Source organism: Rousettus aegyptiacus, unplaced genomic scaffold, assembly GCF_014176215.1.
Source record: "Rousettus aegyptiacus isolate mRouAeg1 unplaced genomic scaffold, mRouAeg1.p scaffold_m13_p_3, whole genome shotgun sequence".
In the NCBI taxonomy this organism is placed as follows: domain Eukaryota; kingdom Metazoa; phylum Chordata; class Mammalia; order Chiroptera; family Pteropodidae; genus Rousettus; species Rousettus aegyptiacus.
Genome location: NW_023416306.1, coordinates 124,994,293 through 125,001,123, shown reverse-complemented (window position 1 = coordinate 125,001,123; position 6,831 = coordinate 124,994,293). Strand labels below are relative to the sequence as shown.

Genomic DNA, 6,831 nt, shown 5'->3' with positions numbered 1-6,831 from the left:
GGGTTGCTGGCTCACTCTTCATAACTAACACTTAAAAGCTACAGAAGCCAGAGGGAAGTCAGTGGGTCTGGCAGATGAATAAAAATAAACTGGGTGGAAAAAAAGGGAGTTCACGGAAGGTAAACTCACAGGGTGATCTGATCATAAATTCCCAACGGTGCAGGTCATAGTGGGTAGTCACACAACAGGCATATAACTTCTTGAGTAAAAGGTTTGTCTTTGCCTTAAGCAAACCCTATCCATTGTTTCTGTGCATCTAGGTTAACACACCTTTAAATTAGCCATAACCACCCTCAGGAGAGCACATATTCTTGTTAACTATCCTGTAATCCAATTCCTGCCTTGCTTTCTCCCACCTCCACGTAACCTTCCTTGTGTTTCCTCCTTAATTTCAAATGCATGAAAGAAGCTGCAAAACTGTTATTCTCTGGAACATCTGAGATCTTGCTCCCCTGCATATGTTGGTGGTTTTGGCTCAAATAAACTCTTATAAAAATTCTCCACAGGTTTGTACGTTTCTTACATCGACAAAACAAACAAGCAAACAAATGCTGAGAAACACTGAGGCAAAGACCATGTGTGGATTTCAGGGATGTGAGGAATGGCAGCATGGTCTAGAAGAAGGCTAGATGCTGGACCTCCAATATGGTAGTTACTAGCTTCTGATGTGGCTAGTCTGAATTAAGATGTGCTGCATGCATGAAATATCCCCCAGATTTTGAAGATTTAGTACAAAAAAGGAAGTTAAAATAGCTCATTAATTCATTTTTATATTGCTTAGATGTCAAGATGATAATGCTTTGGCTATATTAGACTAAATAAAATATATTATTTGCATTAGTTTTCTAATAGACCTATATTAATAGTTTTAGTAGTAATAGTTTTCTTATAGAACAATAGTAAAATTAAATTCATCTGTTTTTTATTTTTATTTTTTTAAAATGCGGCTACTAGAAAACTTTAAGTTACACCCATGGCTTGTGTTACATTTTCATTGGACATAATTACACTAAATTATCACTCCAAAAGGGTAGGCTCCTTTGTGTATGCTTTACTACTGAGTTTCCTGGTAACTTGAACAGAGGCTGCCACAAATATATGCTCAATTACATTGATTGAATGTACCTGCCATGGGCAGTAGGTAAAGTGGGTGAGGATTTTAGGTGTGAATCTTTAGGTAGGATTCCTTGCTCTAGTATTTACTTGAGTAGCTCACAGTTGGCTCCATTGCTATCATGAGGCAGAAAAACAGTAATCATTCTGACAGCTGGATAACAGCGTCAACGTGAGCCTGGCTGGGGCAATGGGAGTTGACAATAAGTACATTGGAATCTGTTGGCCTTCTAGCCCTCCCTCCTCCCCAGCACCATTCTCCACTTTGAGGGCTGGGCACTAGAATGGAGGGAGGTGGGTCTGGAAGATCAGTGGCAAAAGGGGCACCGACTGCAAATCAGAGGACGTCTGACCTTCCCTTGAGGCCACAACCTAGCGTCTTCTTTTCCAAAAGTGACTTAAAAAAAGATCACTACAAAAAAGTGCTTTGAAAACTTAGATGAGCTAGTTTTTTTTTTTTTTAAATATGAAATTAAAAAATTGGTTTAAGAAGAAAGGGAACATTTGAATTTGAAGTGGTAATCAAAGACTGTCACCCTCACGCATATTCCCCCAAAGCCCTAGCTAGACAAAGGTGGCTTAACCTGAGAGAGCTACCAAGTGTTCAAGGAACGAATTTCATGTTTTATTACAAGTTTTAGAAATAAAGAGAGGGGAAAACATCCCAACTAATTTTATTAGGCTAGTATGACCTTAAGTCAGATAAAGGCTGCACAAGGAAAGGTAACTTTAAGTCCATTTTATCTATGAACAGTATGTGAAATGCATATAACTGAATCCATCAGTGTATTACAAATATTGGGTCAAGTAAGGATAATTTAGCTTCAGAAATTCTATCGATGCAATTCACTACATTGACTAAATAACTCTTTCGTGGTGATCTTGATAAATGCAGCAAAAGTTTTTGATAAATTTTGACATCTGTTAATGATTATAAAGCCTCTGCAGGCTCGGCTCCTGCCAGTTGAGTTACATGCTTTCCCAGGAGTCGGTTGTGTTTGTTCCTGAAGCTATTTATACCGGTTGTACTTGTTATTGTAATTATGTAATTGAGTTAAATATTATATAAAGTAAAGCATTGTAAGTGTGAAAAGAGAATGGTTGCCCTGAAAGTTCAATTGAGTGTTTCGTAAAGACTTGCCAGAGACAAGCCACTGATAAATATTACTATTAGATTTTTGTAATCCCTGTCATAGTAAAAGCGAAGGCCTTGATCTTACATTAAAAGGTTAGTAAATGAACATGGATCTATGTTTTAAGTTAAAACAAAAATTTTAATGAGTGCATCACTTCATATGATTCCCCCCCCACACCTCTTTTTCCCTCGCAGAGAGCAAGTTTATTTGGTGTATGCTGATGGCAAACTCATCTAGGACAGAAAGCTAGGAAAGTGTTGTGACAAAAGTACCCAGGAAGCCCAGGGGCTACATACACAGTCCCACGCGGGGGAAGGCACAGGGCTCTGGGCACACTGGCGATGTCTTCCACCACTCAGCGCCATGCGGGCAAGCTCTTCACAGCTGATACAACCATTGCTGTCTTTGTGCCCGGCCGCCAGCATCTCTACTTCTTCTGTCATCTTCTCACCCAATGTGATGAGAACACGCCAGATCTCAGCACTCATGACACTACTTCCTTGTCAAACACGCTAAGGCCTTTGACATAATCCTTATAGGTGTCCTGGTCCTTGTACTTGGCCACTGTCTGTGGCAAGGGCAGGAAGTGCTCAAAGTCCAACACCTTTACATTCATCTCATCAGTCTTGGGGTTCCCCAGGACTTTGAGGACCTTGGCGTGGGTGGGGTTCTGTCCCAGGGCCCTCATTACAACCCCACACTGGCTGTGCAGGATCTTGCCATACCCTGTCCGGTCAAACAGCTGGAAGGCCTTTTTGAACTCTGTTCTGGTCCTTGGTGAAGTCACACATCTTGACTTAGCTCTGCCAAAACTTTTCCTGCAGTAATGGCCTGATTCCCTTTTTACACTAATTTTTATTTTATTCGTTTACCAGTTAGTCCCAGCTCTGTCAAATAAGAGGGCTCTCACTGTCTTATTTTGAAAAACGACACTTCCTGAATTCCTAGTATCATCCCATTCTTTTCAACTTCTCATTTGATTATGAAGAGGACTTGTAAGTGAAAGAATATGCTTTCATCCTACCTGGCCAGCTGTGTCACAGCATGAATAGGAACAGAGATGTGTTAGATTGCTCTGTTAGGAATCCTCGCTACCCCCATCCTCTCCTCTCTCTCCACCTCTCTGAAATAATTAAATCTACAAGAGGACAGAAATTTAGGAATCCTAAACATTTCATTTCTTTTTTGTAACTTCTGAAGCTCTTTTCTCATCCTCTTATCAACGATTTATTCCTGAGTCTGAATAAATACAATATCTGAAACCTCTCAGTTTCCCCTCTGCCTTAGATCTCAGCCATGAGAACTAATTTTTTTTTTTTTTGGTTGAGGGAATGCACTCGTATACAATTCTAAAAATTTTTTCTTAGAATTATGCAAACTGAAATAGCATTCCAGAACACATATTCCTGGAAAAATAGCAAGACAACAATGTTTTGACTTTTTTATTGTTGTTGTTATGGCAGAAGGGAATTTTGGAGAAAAAAAAATCATAGCATGGTGTTAAATATAATTTATTTATGAACACATATGTTAAACTCTTTCTGACCATCATTTTCTTTCTTGATTTATTTGAAAATTGTATATTCTCCCCCTTAACTATATATAAAAAAAAAGACATGGAGAGTAAAATAGGGGATGGTAAAAGTACAGAGATTCTTATAAAGACTTCTGTTTCCATTTACAAGAAAATAACCTAAGAAATGAACTCTGTGTGTGTGTGTGTGTGTGTGTGTGTGTGTGTGTGTGTATGTCTAGCTGATATACTTACTTATTTTCATTCAAGATTATTTTCATATCAGGGTTTTTGAAGTATAATGTATATACAAAACATTTCACTGTGTTTAAATTGATAGTCAATGAGTTTTAACAAATTTATGCCGTCATGTAGCAATCATTATTAACAAATTAAAGAACACTTCCCACTATACCAGAAAGTTTTCTCTTGCCCTTTTGCAGTCCTCTTCCCTCTGCCAGTTCCTGTCAACCACTGATCTGATTTCTGTCCCTATACTTTTGCTTTTTCTAGAATGTCATGTAAATTGAAATGATAAAGTGTGGTTTTATCGTTGTTGTTGTTGTTGTTGGGCTTTTCGCTTCAGCCTAATGCTTTGGCTGTTTATCCAAGTTGTTGCATATTCATTACATTCTTTTTATTGCTGAGTAGTATCCAGTTGTACGATATCCTCCAACTTATTTATTTTTTACCAGTTAATGGACATTTGGATTGTTTCCAGTTTTTGGATATTATGAAATAAAGTTGCTGTGAACACATATAGGTCTTTGTGTAGAAATATGTCTTCAATTCTCTTAGTGGAATTCCTGGGTCATATGATAAGTGTCTGCTTATCTTTGTATATGAAACTGCCCCAAATTTTCAAAGCGGTTGTATCATTTTATATTTCTATTAGCAATGTATGAACATATTCTATTTCAGTAATTATAATGGATATGTTCATGAGAGATTTTGAAGTTATCTTTCCTTATGTCTTTGTCTGGTCTTGATATAAAGCTATGTTAGCCTCAAAAATGACTTGAGAAGAGAATCCTCCTCTTCTCTTTTCTGGAAGAGTTTACTTTTTTCTTAGATAATTGGTAGAATTTACCAGTGAAGCCATTGGGCCCATTTCCCACCCCTCCCCAAGAAAGTTTTAAACTATGAATTAAATGTCACTAATGAATTTAGGGCTATTCAAATCATCTATTTCTTCTTGAGTGAGCTTTGTTTGTTTGTGTATTTTTCCCATTTCATCTAAGTTCTTGGATTTTGGGGGATAAAGTTCATTTATATTTTCTTATTATCCTTTAATGTCTATAGGATCTATAGTAATATTCCCTTTTCATTCCAGATATTAGTAATTTGTGTTTTTCTTCTTATTTTCTTGATTGGTCTGTTTTATAAATTTATCAGCTTTTTTCAAAGAATCAGCTTTTTTAGTAATTTTTCTCTAGTATGAGAGCTGATTACTTCTTAGCCTTTCGGCTAAGATCAAGTGTAGTATCTGTTTTATGTCTAGTATGAGAACTGAAATAAGAAGGCAGAGGGGTGCTTCGTTCAACTTTAGCTGGGAATGAGCTCATGGGATAACTCATATTTTTTGTGGCTCTGTACATGTCCATGAATGACTCCAAAAGTGCCCAGAGTACTGATTTTGTGATTACAAATACATTTTAGTGAGTAGGTGAACTTGCAAATATGAAATCCGTGAATGATGAGGATTGACTGTAATTTAGTCTACTATTAATTGAAAAAGATCTTGGCAAGAGGGATTTTGATTTGGGAAGGAGCAGCAGAAGATGATGTATTCTAGAACCTATAATAAAGTGAACAGAATATTTCTCATTTCCTTCCCAGGACTGATATGGGAAAGAAAGAAAGAACTGTAGCTGTTTTTCAATAGAACTCTGCCTCTAGACCTTTGAATTAAAGTGACATTTTTTTGTCTCAGCCTCTCATAAGTTAAAAGGGCTTCACATTTAAACTTTTGATGTTATTTTTAAGTAAATTTCTCACTTAGTTACAAAAATACTTGAACAAGATTGAAATAAGATGTTCATCTACACTTTAAAACATATATTTCATTGTGGGACCACATTTTGTATTGCATACTATGAACTGACCTAAGAAAATGTATTCCATAATATCTTACAAATTACAGTTTTTATTTGTCATTAGTTCTTTAAAAATGAACACTTAACATATAATTATTTTGTAACTTGTTTTAGAATTTTTTCATTTTAAAATAAATCTCAAAAATGTAAATGGTCAGAACTTGCTTGACTTCCGAGAGCCCCTTCTTTTCCCTGTATATAAGGAGGAAGAAGAAGGAAGAGAATGAATGGAAAGAACAGGTAGTAGATGTTTGAAGTGACCTGAAACTTTCACAAAAGTGTATATCACAGGTGCATCTGAAATCAGAAGTGGGTGGAGGGTTTGTGAGACTGGATCTGTAAAGCAGCTGCTTAGAGAGGTTAAGCAACTTGCCCAAGATCACACAGTAAATAAGTGATAGAGTGATACTATGTAGAAATCTATATTTTAACTAGAAGTCATAAACCTTGGATCCAGTCTTAATATACCACTAGTTAGTTATATGACTCTGTACAAATAATTTAAGCCCTGCAGGTCTGTGTCTTTATCTGTAAGGTGTGAAGTTGGAATACTCATGGTTCTTTGCATAATATGAGCTTATTTAATGTTAAAAGTTGTGGGATGTAGAAAATTGAATAAGCAGAGAAGATGCTTTTCCTATTTGTATAGAGAGAATGTTTTTTCTTCTAACAGAGTTCAAATTATCTTCTATTTTAAATAGAAAAAGTAGATCTTATCAAGTATTTATTGAAACTGCAGATTGCTCAGAGATAAAATCCAATACCTCATTTGATACTGGCAAGAGGCAAGTGATGCCTCAAACCTTAACAAGTGCTTAAGCCAATTAAATGAATAAAGGAATATCTGAGAGTGGCTCAACTTTGAAGGAAGCATACATTTTTAAATAATATGACTTTGGGGACTACTTGAGAAAATTAAGTTTTTCTAAAATCTTCATAGTTAAGGCCTAAACCGTGCATTCTTGGAAATGTA

The 6,831-nt window shown here is 36.3% G+C and overlaps 2 pseudogenes; one reads left to right on the top strand and one right to left on the bottom strand.

Annotated features, from left to right (window-relative positions):
- Nucleotides 1–2,482: 2,482 nt before the first annotated feature.
- LOC107517824 lies at nucleotides 2,483–3,040 on the bottom strand (annotated as a pseudogene).
- Nucleotides 3,041–5,209: 2,169 nt separating this feature from the next.
- LOC118601027 lies at nucleotides 5,210–5,430 on the top strand (annotated as a pseudogene).
- Nucleotides 5,431–6,831: the final 1,401 nt, after the last annotated feature.